General features: G+C 44.8%; 1 protein-coding gene across 2 annotated transcripts in view; it reads right to left on the bottom strand.

Annotated features, from left to right (window-relative positions):
- C18H16orf54 (chromosome 18 C16orf54 homolog) overlaps positions 1 to 11,527 on the bottom strand; it is a 55,748-nt gene extending 44,221 nt beyond the window's left edge. Inside the window, exon 1 of one of the 2 annotated variants that reach the window (XM_058711676.1) lies at positions 11,388 to 11,527. The gene's annotated coding sequence lies outside the window, so the exon portion shown is untranslated. The remainder of the gene's footprint in view (positions 1 to 11,387) is intronic. The other variant, XM_058711678.1, reaches the window with a different exon arrangement.
- Between the last annotated feature and the right edge of the window lie 52 nt (positions 11,528 to 11,579).

The raw sequence follows: 11,579 nt of genomic DNA on the forward strand, positions 1-11,579 counted from the left end.
TTTCCATGAACGTCGGGGGTTGGTTACCATTCAGGGAAAGCAACAGAGTGGCTGGAGAGATTCAGCAAGGATACAGAGTCACTTTGGAAATAATTCTTGGGATTCTAGTGCCCAGTCCTAAAATTACCACAGTGTTTTGTTTTTGCCTTTTGGTGGTGGTGGTTGGGGATGAGGGAAGTCACTCATTGCTCCCCAAAGATTTATTCACATGATGGGAAATGCCAGAGTCACATCTCTTCCCAATGAGACAAAGATAACAATTGTTTACATGTAATTTGAGGAAGAAATATTAACATTACAGAAACAAGCTCATGCCTAGATAGTTTTTAGAACAATTCCTTTATTTCTCTCAAAGAATTCCATGGGATGGAGTATCATGTCAGAGTAATTTGTTTTGAGATATAAAGTACATAAAATTCTCCCATTTATTTATTTATTTAAGTTTATTTGAGACAGAGCATGAGCGGCAGAGGGATAGAGAGAGAGAGAGAGAGAGAGAGAGAGAGAGAGAGAGAGAGAGAATCCCAAGCAGCCTCCACACTCAGTGCGGAGCTCAGGTGGGGCTCGATCTCACAAATCGTGAGATCATAACCTGAGCTGAAATCCAGAGTCAGCCACTTAACTGACCGAGCCATCCGGGTGCCCCAATATTCGACCTTTTAAAGTGTGCCATTTCTGACGTTTTTAGTACATTCACAGATTGTGCAACCATCACCACTAATGCCAGAATTTCGTCATCAGCTCAGAAAGAAATCCCATCCCCATTAAGCAGTTGCTCCCCATTCCTCTCCCCCAGCCCCTCGTAACCACCCATCTACTTTCTGTCTTTATGGATTTCCCTCTTCCGGGCATTTCATGTAGATGGAATCGTCCAGTAGTGTGGTCTTTTGTGTCTGGCTTCTCCCATTTAGCGTATTTTCAAGGTTCATCCACGTGGTACCACATGTCAGGACTTCGTTCCCTTGGCGGCTGAATCTGACACATCAGATACCTGGTCAACTTCAGGATCAGCTTTGCACCAGCGGGTCTCACCCTGGGCCAGTGAAGTCGCTGGCACCTGACAGGCAGCTGCCGCAGAAGAGGACGAAGTCATGGGATTCCCGGCTTTTGCGTAGTTGGCATATTAGGCTTTTGTAAAAGATTTTATTTAAAGAAAATTTTCCTTTCCTTATAAAGTTCTAAAATTGCTAAATTGAGCTAATCATACGTTTATCAAATGCTCTCTGCTAGGTGCTTGGGAATACAAAGACCACTGAAGATTTCTTTTCCTCTAGTCAAAGGGAAGACTTGGTGAAGGAAGGGGTGTGTGTGTGTGTGTTTGTGAGTGAGCGTACCCATGTGCGTGTGTGATAGGGGCACAGTACTGGGCTCAGGCCACAGCCTATGCAGAAATATGAACACATTAAGATGACAATTGCACAGTTAAAATGCAAAGTTCTACTGGGTAAAGATGAAACCTCATGGAAAGGCAGGGACCATGCATGTCATGCTAAACTGTTGAAACTTTATTTTATGGGCTACAAGAAGCCACTGAACCAAGATTTCGCCCAGGGGATTGGTAAGATTTATACGAAAATCATCTTTCCTTGTATAAGTGGGGAAAATGGATTGAAGGTGAAGCAGGATGAGATAATAGTTAAGAGACCAGGTCTAGATCAGAAATGATGGATGTCTGAACAAAGGCAGTGATGTGAGGAAAAAAGAGAGGGAGGAATTTGAGAGATTCGAGGGGGAGGGGAGACTCAGAAGAACTTGATAAAAGAACCCATGAAGGTGAGTCAAAGAGGACAGTTTAGAAGAACTATCATGTCTAGTATGGGCAACTGGGAAGAGAGAGATTCTCTCTAAGATGAGGACTACAGGAGGAGAAATTAGCTTTTGGACCTGTTGCATTTTCAAATAATAGTTATTTATTTTGAGAGGGAGGAAGAGAGAGAAAGAGAGCAAGAGAGCGCAGTAGCAGGGAAGCAAGAGAGAGAGAATCCCAAGCAGGGTCCGCGCCACTAGTGCAGAGCTTTATGCAAGGCTCGATCTCACAAACCTGAGATCATGACCCGAGCCGAAATCAAGAGTCAGACGCTTAACTGACTGAGCCAGACAGCTGCCCCAAGGACCTGTTGCATTTTGACGTTTCTGTGGCACATCCTGATGGAGACCCAACATTACAGAGGACTATTTAGCAATAAAGGCTTGGATACAGCTTTCAGGTAAGCCTTAGATTCAGGAGTCACAAGCACAGAGATAATGGACTTCCAGTGATGGGTATGTGGAAGAAATCACGTGGGAAAACTGTGGGCATATAAAATGAGAAGAAGGCTGGCGTCAGAGGATTGGAGAATACCAAAGAGGAATTGGTTAGAGAAAAGAGATGGGAGGGGCCGGGGAGGGAATGCACTCAGGGGCAAGAGAGAAATTTCATGGAGCTGTTACTGCCACCTAAGCAAGAAAAAGACGGACTTGAGATTCTTTGGCTTTGGCAATCAGAAGGTCACGAATAATCCCGAAAGACCTTTGGGGGACTGGGGGAAGCTGAAACCAGGCTGCAGTTGGCTAAGGAATGAATGGGAAATGAGGAAATACAGGCAGCAAGACTTGAATATTCCAAGATGTCTGGCTCCAGAAAGCCAGAAAATAGGCTAGTCACAGTTATGGGGGATGTAAGGAAAGAGAGATTGGGTTTTTTCCTAGACAGGGGAGACATGAGCATGTTTATATGACGAAGAAGGAGTCAGAGGGAGGAAGAGGCTGAGGATTCAGGAAAGACGAGGGAACTGATGGAACAAGTTCTCGCAGGAGATTGGGGAGGATGTTTTACGTAGCTGTTGGGGCAGGAAACCTTAAGAAAGAAGAAAATGAAGATGAGTGAAGGTACAGGTTAGTTTGTAGAGGGAGTGGGTATGGAGCAAACCTTGAGGGAATCAATCCCCAACCTTGACTTGTTCTGTTGCCTAAGTAAACCTGCCTGTTGTATGAGTCACATTCTTCCAGAGGAAAACCAGCAGGAGACATACGTACATATATACATAAAGAGGTTTTTTTTATGATTTTATTTATTTAAATGCTTTATTTTTGTGAGAGAGGGAGAAAGACAGAGCACAAGAGGAGGAGGGGCAGAAAGAGAGAGAGAGGGAGGGAGAGAGAGAGAGAGAGGGAGAAAGAAAGACAGAATCCGAAGTAGTCTCCAGCTGTCAGCACAGAGCCCACTCAGGGCTTGAACTCGTGAACATCGTGACCGCAACATCATGACCTGAGCTGAAGTCAGACGCTTAACCAACTGAGCCACCCAGGTGCCCCTTTAAGATTTTATTTTTATTTATTTATTTACATTTTTAACACTTATTTATTTTGAAAGGGGTGGGGCAGAAAGAGGGAGACAGAATCCATATCAGGCTGCAGGCTCTGAGCTGTCAGCACAGAGCGGGACTTGGGGCTCGAACTCATGAACCGCGAGATCATGACCTGGGCAGAAGTTGTACACTTAACGACTGAGCCATCCAGGTGCCCTTAAGATTTTATTTTTAAGTCATCTCTACCCCCAGTGTGGAGCTTGAACTCACCACCCCAAGATCAAGAGTTGCCTGCTCTAGTGACTGAACCAGCCAGGTGCTCCTATACATGAAGAGATTTACTGCAAGGGATCGGCTCCTCAACCGTGGAGGCAGGTGAGGCCAGTGTGACGTCTGTAAGGCAGGCCGACAGTCTGGAAACTCCTGGGGAGGAGTGGGTGCTGCAGTCCAGAGGCGGAATTTACTCTTCCTAAGGGAAACCCTAGTTTTGTCTTTTCTTCCTTGTAAATTAATTTATCATCAAAATTTATACTCGTAGTAACTTAATTTTCTTTAGAAATTCTTTTTCCAGCTTTATTGAAGTATAAATGACAAATAAAATTGTAATGTTTAAGGTGTACAACGTGATGATTTGATACCTTGTGAAAGAACTCCCACAATCAAGTTCATTAACACATCCATCACCTCAGAGTTAGCTTAAAAAAATTTTTTTATGGAAGAATAATTGGCATACAATATTGTATTAGTTTCAGGTATACAACACAGTGATTCAATATTTATATACATTATGAAATGATCACCATCTGTCACCATATAAAGTTGTTACAATATTATTAACGATATTCCCTATACTGTATATTATATCCCTATATCTTATTTACTTTATCAATTGTTACTCTTTTATTTTACTTATTTTAATTTTTTTAGAGAGAGAGAGAAAGCGCACGTGAGCTAGGGAGAGGGGCAGAAGAGAGAGTGAAGCTTAAGCAGACTCCATGCTCGGCGCAGACCCTGAATGCAGGGCTCGATCCCATGACCCTGGCAGCATGACCTGAGCCGAAATCAAGAGTCAGATGCTCAACTGACTGAGCCACCCAGGCATCCAAATAGTAACCCTTACTTAAAAAAAATTTGGGGGTGGGGGACGCCTGGGTGGCTCAGTCAGTTAAGCAACTGATTCTTGACCTCAGATCAGGTCTTGATCTCAGGGTTGTGACTTCAAGCCTCACATTTGGGCTCCATGCTGGATGTGAAGCCTACTTAAAATAATAACAAAAAATTAAAAAGTAAAAAAACTGGGGGGGGGGCACGTGGGTGGCTCAGTTGGTGGGGTATCTACTCTTGATCTTGGCTCAGGTCAAGATCTCACAGTTCATGGGATCAAGCCCCACATCGGGCTCTACACTGACAGTGCGGAGCCTGCTTATGATTCTCTCTCTCTCCATCTCTCTCTTTGCCCCTCTCCTGCTTGCATGCTCTCTCTCTCTCTCTCAAAATAAATAAACATTTTTTAAAAATTAAAAAAAAATTTTGTGAGAATGCTTAAGATCTACTTTCTTAGCAAACTGTAATCATACAGTACAGTATTATCAACTATAGTTACCATGCTACACAGTGGAATGTCTGTACCCTTTTACCAACTTTCCCCATTTCCTATACTTCCCAATTCCTGGTGACCACCATTCTACTCGGTTTCTACGTGTTCAACTTTTTTTTTTTTTAAGAAATACATTTTTTTTAAAAGTAATCTTTATCCTGAAGGTTGGGCTCAGATGCACGACCGTGAGATCAACAGTCACATGCTCTACAGACTGAGTCAGCCAGGAGCCCCTGTGTTCAATTTTTTGATTTTAGATTCCACACATAAGTGACACCATGTAGTATCAGTTTTGCTTTTAAGCCTTTGAACTGCCTAGATGATGCCCACCCAGCTTACCCAGGATCATCACTTAAAGTCAAATGATTGTAGATGGTAACCACACCTACTAAGCCTCTTCACAGCAACACCTAGACTGCTTTTGACTTAACACTCTACTACAGCCTAGCCCAACTGACACAAACTACTTGTTGCACCTGAGAAAACCTAGGAGGGCTGGGGTGGGGAATCAGGACAATGGCAGGGAATGAAGGAGTTTGCTGACCAAAGTCAGATAAAAAGATTACTGAGGAATGCTGGGAACTTAGGTAATAGCTATTAGAGGTCACAGTGGGGTTGCAGAGTATTGCACAGGGACTTGGGAAACCTAAGTCCTACCCTCCACTCGGCTACATGGCCTCAGTCAAATCTATTAACCTCTCTGGGTTTCAATTACCCATTTGTAAAAGGAGCTTCTCTGGGTCACACGCTCTGTATGACCTATCCAGCTCACACATGGTGGAAATCTAACAATTTACTGTTACATGAAAATAACTGGCCTCACTGTGTGGTGGTTGAATGTTAAATAGGGATAACTGAGATATGTGTAGGAAGGAGGTCCCAGGCACATAGCCTGAGGTGGCCTGGAATGGGGGCATGTCTGAGGCCTTTCCAAGTAGGGAATACTCTGGAACATGCCTGGAATGAAGGGCCCAAAGGCCCACAAACTACAAAGAGAGCCCACAGCTTCTCTGATGGCAACTGGAGATGAAAGGCAATCTCTCAAAAAGAAGAGCCCACCCCCCGCTAGGGGCACCTGGCTGGCTGTTGGTAGAGCACTGGATTCCTGTACTTGGGGTTGTAAATTTCAGCTCCATGTTAGGTATAAAGGTCAGGAAGAAGAAAAAAAAAAAAAAAAAGACCCTTCCCACCCTACCCTGACCCTCCCTACAGGAGGTCACCAAATTAACTGGGTGATATGACTACTTCCCGGTTTGGACCATCATGGACCCCCCAGTGGCTGGTACTGAGTCCTCAAGCTCCCACTGCAGAGTGGAGCAATGAAAGAGCCATTTTAAGGAAACGCAGGGCCAGGCCTCTTGAGCAGTCCCAGAATAGTGAAGCCCCAATATGCACAAGCTGATGCAGTCACCCAGGAGACAGCTAAGGTCAAATCCCTAAACAACCACCACCCACAAAACAACCCAACTATCCAAGAAAGAGAAGACTCGCCTTGGACTACAGTTCGTGGGTTTCAAGAAAGTTTTGAGCCCAATAAATTCAAGTCCAGCCAATGACACGATGTGATCCTTGGCGCTGTCACGTGTAACGTGATGGGGAAGGAGAGCAAATATAGATCGATTACTAACACAGCACATATGAGAGAACGTTTAAGGATCACTTCTGGTAGGAAGTCTATATTAGCAGTCATACATGTTTTGGGGCGTGGTTATTTCAAGCAAAATAGTACAGAGAGACGAAAAACAGAAGAGGGACTTACATTTATTTTGCATCCATTGTGACTTCAGGCACTCTGCAAAAAGGACTTCATTTATTTATGACAACAATCCTATCGGAAGGTAGTAAGCATGGTCTCATTTTTCAGATGAAGTCACCAAGACAGAAATCAGTTATGTCTGTAGGTGGCTTAAGAGTTACAACAGCAGATGTCCAAGGCCTGTTGTGTCTCCTCCCCCTCCAGCCTTAACCCCCTGCTTATTCCCCAGTAGGTGATAACCAAGCAAACCCAAACAGAAGCATGTTTGGTTTTTTCTCTGCTTCGGTTTGCCATTAAAGGAAACTCACCCAGAAACCCTCCAAATCTTGGTGGAGCAAATGAAAGTGAGATTTCTTGGAGTTAGTACAAAGTAGAGCTCTGGAAAATTACATGGCTTCATTCAGTCATATTACAAATATTCATTAGGTGCCTATGTGTCAAGCACTCTGCTAAATGCTGTTACTTGTCCAAAGTCACAAACATAGCATAGAGCAGAGTTAGGACCGAACCCAGGTCTTTCTGACATTGAAATGTGGGCATTTTCCACATGTCTGATTTTCAAACGTCTTAGAAACAAAGTCTGGGACAAGATTTTCCAGTCTGAAGATCCTACAGTTAGAAAACCACGCCATGATGGGGCGTCTGGGTGGTTCAGTTGGTTGAGCTTCCGACTTCGGCTCAGGTCATGATCTCACGGATCGTGAGTTCGGGCCCCGAGTTGGGCTCTACGCTGACAGCTCAGAGCCTGGAGCCTGCTTTAGATTCTGTTTCTCCCTCTCTCTGCTCCTCCCCATCTCGTGCTCTGTCTCTGTCTCTCTCAAAAATAAATTAACATAAAAAAAAGAAAGAAAACCATGCCATGCTTCTGCACATGAGTTCTAACAAATATATATGCCTGTGGAACCCAAACTCCTCCATCAAGATACCATCATCAAGATGTTACCATCACTGCCCAAAATATTCCTTCTGGGACTTTCCCAGTCACTTCTTGCCCTCAACTCCCAAAAGGCAACCACTCTTCTGACTTTTTCACCATAGCCTAGTTTAGCCTGTTCTGCATTCAAACTGTTGTTATATATTAGGCAGCATGGAGCACTTGGAAAACTTCACTGTACGCCCCTGAGAGAATGAGTGAAAAGGCAAATAACATCTTTGGTATCATGAAAATTGCTTTAACTCTGTAGAGGCCAGGGGTCCCCAGACTACATTTTGAGAATCCTTGCTCTAGGGATTACAAGATCTTATTTATTTATTTATTTATTTATTTAGCACGCGTGTGCTCTAGGGAGAGGGGCAGAGGGACAGAGAGAACCTTAAGCAGGCTCCATGCTCAGCGCCTAGCCTGAAGCAGGGCTCGCTCCCACGAACCTGGGATCATGAGCTGGGCTGAACTCAAGAGTCTGAGCAGCCAGGCGCCCCATGCTGTAAATGTGAATGTGCCACTCCGTTTTGTCTTCTCGAGGCGTCCTCTGCAGTGAGCAGGTCACACTTGCCCATGCACAGCAGCCCTTCAGAGCCCACCTCCGTGCCTTCAGTAAAGGACCTGCGGTTCCTTTTAGGAACCTCCCCCCAACCCCCCAACCCCCATAGCTCTTATACAGAGTCTATGATGTGAAGGAAAAGGATGTCCACCTGGCAGACTGGCAAGGCTTCCTGGCCACCCGTGTGCTCTGTTATCTCTCCCAGGAGTCCTTCCCCACCTGGCCCCCCCAGATCTGGTCTTTTTCCAGCGCCAATTCCCTTCTTCATCACTGCTGCTGTGTCTCTCACCCCAGATGATCCTCATTTATATCTTCCCAGGCTTAAAGGACAGAACCGTCTTCCTCGCTAACTAGCCTCCTTCCTGTTGTTATGGCGTAAACTCATGACTTTCCTCTGTTCTGCTTTGCTTCCCAAGGGTCTCATCCGGAAATTAAAAAAAAAAAAAAAAAAAAAATCCACTGCTTCTTTCTCTTCACCTGTCAGGTATTTCAGAACCTAATTTCCACCAGGCAAATGCACATCCTTAAAACCCTAGGAGGCAGATTCAACCATTAATCCCTTTAACCACCTCAGGAAATGGAGGCACAGAGAGGCTAAACCCCTACCCTGGGTGGTCTGATACAAAGCCCTGTCCCTAAGCTATTTATTCAACCTAGGAAGTCCTGACTCCCTGACCTATGCTCTTTCCACTACTTCCGGCAGGTATCTTACCAAATTTCTGGGGACTGGCAACAAATGTGAAAACCTGAAGAGCCTTTTCTGAAGTGTGGGGGGAGACCAAACTGCCAATGGTGTAAGTCCATAGTTTCCCAAGGGTAGTCTAGGAGATTCTGAAAGTGTCTCGGCCAGGGTGGGGGTGTCCACAAGGCCAAAACCATTTTCATAATAAAACTAAGATGCCATTTGACTTTTCTCCTTGCATCCTTACAGTTCTCGAGAAGCTATATGATGTACTGATATCACAACATACGGAATGCAGAAGCAGGTATGAGAATACAGCTATTTTCTCTTAAGCCAGACATATTTGTAAACAACAACAACAACAACAAAAAAAACAAAAACATAAAACAATGCCACTCTTCTCACTATTGTTTTGCTTTGGAAAAAATTTCCAAATTTATTTTTGGGGCATACTTGGGTGGCTCAGTTGGTTAAGCATCCGACTCTCGGTTTCGGCCCAGGTCATGATCTCATAGTTTATGAGTTCAAGCCCTGTGAGCAGAGCCTGCTTAGGACTCTCTCTCTGCTCCTCCCCACTCACTCACTCTCAAAATAAATAAACTTTAAATGGTAAATCTTATGGACATTTAAAAACTGGTTATCTTTAAAAGTAAAATGTTATTTATATTCTGTGTAATAGGTTTGTTATTGTAATTTTGGGGGAAGATTTTTATTTTTTTTTTAAATTTTTTTTTCAACGTTTTTTATTTATTTTTGGGACAGAGAGAGACAGAGCATGAACGGGGGAGGGGCAGAGAGAGAGAGGGAGACACAGAATCGGAAACAGGCTCCAGGCTCCGAGCCATCGGCCCAGAGCCCGACGCGGGGCTCGAACTCACGGACCGCAAGATCGTGACCTGGCTGAAGTCGGACGCTTAACCGACTGCGCCACCCAGGCGCCCCAGGGGGGGAAGATTTTTAAATGGAGGTACAATTCACTTATCATTTTTAAGTGTATACTTCAGTGTTTTTAGTATATTCACCATGCTGTACAACTATCACACTAATTCTAGAACATTTCTATCACCCAGAAAGAAACTCTATACCTAACTAATAGCAATAATCCTAATTCACCAACACTTCACCAACTTCTGATCTACTCTGTCTCTATGGATTTGTTACTGCAATTTTTAAGTGGATTAATAAACATTTAAAATTTGTTTTCTTTTTTGTAAAGTTTATTTATTTTGAGAGAGAGAGCAAGAGGGGTAAGGGCAGAGAGAGAGAGAGAGAGAGAGAGAGGTGGGAGGGGAGTGAGAGAATCCCAAGCAGGCTCCACACTGTTAGCACCCATTCCGGGCTCAAACTCACTAACCCTGAGATGGTGACCTGAGCTGAAACCAAGAGTTGGGAGTTTAACCACCAGAGCGGAGTCACCCAGGCACCCCTTTTAATTTCTAATACAATAAGTATGAAGACACAACCCATATAAACAAAAGATCTCTTGGGCCTCAATTTTTTAAAACATTTTAAAATTATTTTTAAATTATTTTTATGTTTATTCATGTTTGAAAGACAGAGAGAGACAGAGCACAAGCAGGGGTGGGGCGGAGAGAGAGGGGAACACAAAATCTGAAGCAGGCTCCAGGCTCTGAGCTGTCACTACAGAGCCCGATATGGGGCTGGAATTCAGGAACCGTGAGATCCTGACCTGAGCGGAAGTCAGACGCTCAACCGACTAAGCCACCCAGGCGCCCCTTAAATTAACTTTTAAGTAATCGCTACACCCACCCTGGGGCTGTTATTTACAACTCCAAGATCAAGAGTCGCAGGCTCTACCTACCTACAGAGCCAGCCAGCTGTCCCTGAGGCCTCATTTTTTTTAACAATGTAAAGGATTCCAATGCCAAAAAATTTGAGAACCGCTAGTCTAACACTTGTTTTGTTTAATAGTCTAGACATGTCTAACCCAGGGCTCTATCAGGAGCTCAGAGATGGGACATCCATCCCTGGTTAAGCTTCCAGAAGGGACAGGGACTTCACAGATGGCTGAACCCTTAGGACACTGGGACCGTGGATGAAGCTGACTAAGCAACAGACTGAACATGCCTTTAAGGCTCACTCCGATATATTGAGTTACAAAGCAAGGAACATCCGAGACCAGACCCCCTCCGCTCAGATTTGACGTAAGAGGAGACATGTCACCTGGTATCTGCATGGTGATGTGGGCTTAGCAAGAGGGGGAGTGTAACGCGACTGTCTACAAACCAGACAGCGCAGGTCAGACCTACAGAAGTGACCAGACGGTAAAGTACCGTGGACTGGCACTGAGTTCCAGTCCGAGAACCCACAAACCCACGAACCCACGGAGCGCGAAACAAGCTGAAGCAAGAAACTGCTGAAAGTGAAACTCGCTTTGAATAACCCGTTTCCACGCACGTCTGCCTTTTTCATGTAATCACCTCTTCTGCCACTAAAACAGCTAAAATTGTATTCAATTCAGGGAAATCTGGGAGTAAATCGATTAAGTGCCTTCGATCACTGCATGATTAGTACCAAAATTCGTGGTTGAGGGGGAAACACGAGGCGAAAAGTCTGGACTTACGCAAATCTACGACTCGAAATCCGAAAGCCAGAAGGTACAGAGAGTCCAGTGCCCAGCGGCGCTCAGCAGCTCCTCCGACCGCCACCGCCGCCCAAGCCTCGGGCCCCAGAGTTCAAGCCACGACGCGCGCCGGAGCGTCCACGGCTGGGTGGCCACCCTGCGCGCATGCGTCCTCCGCCAAGGGGAAACTTT

Source organism: Neofelis nebulosa, chromosome 18, assembly GCF_028018385.1.
Source record: "Neofelis nebulosa isolate mNeoNeb1 chromosome 18, mNeoNeb1.pri, whole genome shotgun sequence".
Lineage (NCBI taxonomy): Eukaryota > Metazoa > Chordata > Mammalia > Carnivora > Felidae > Neofelis > Neofelis nebulosa.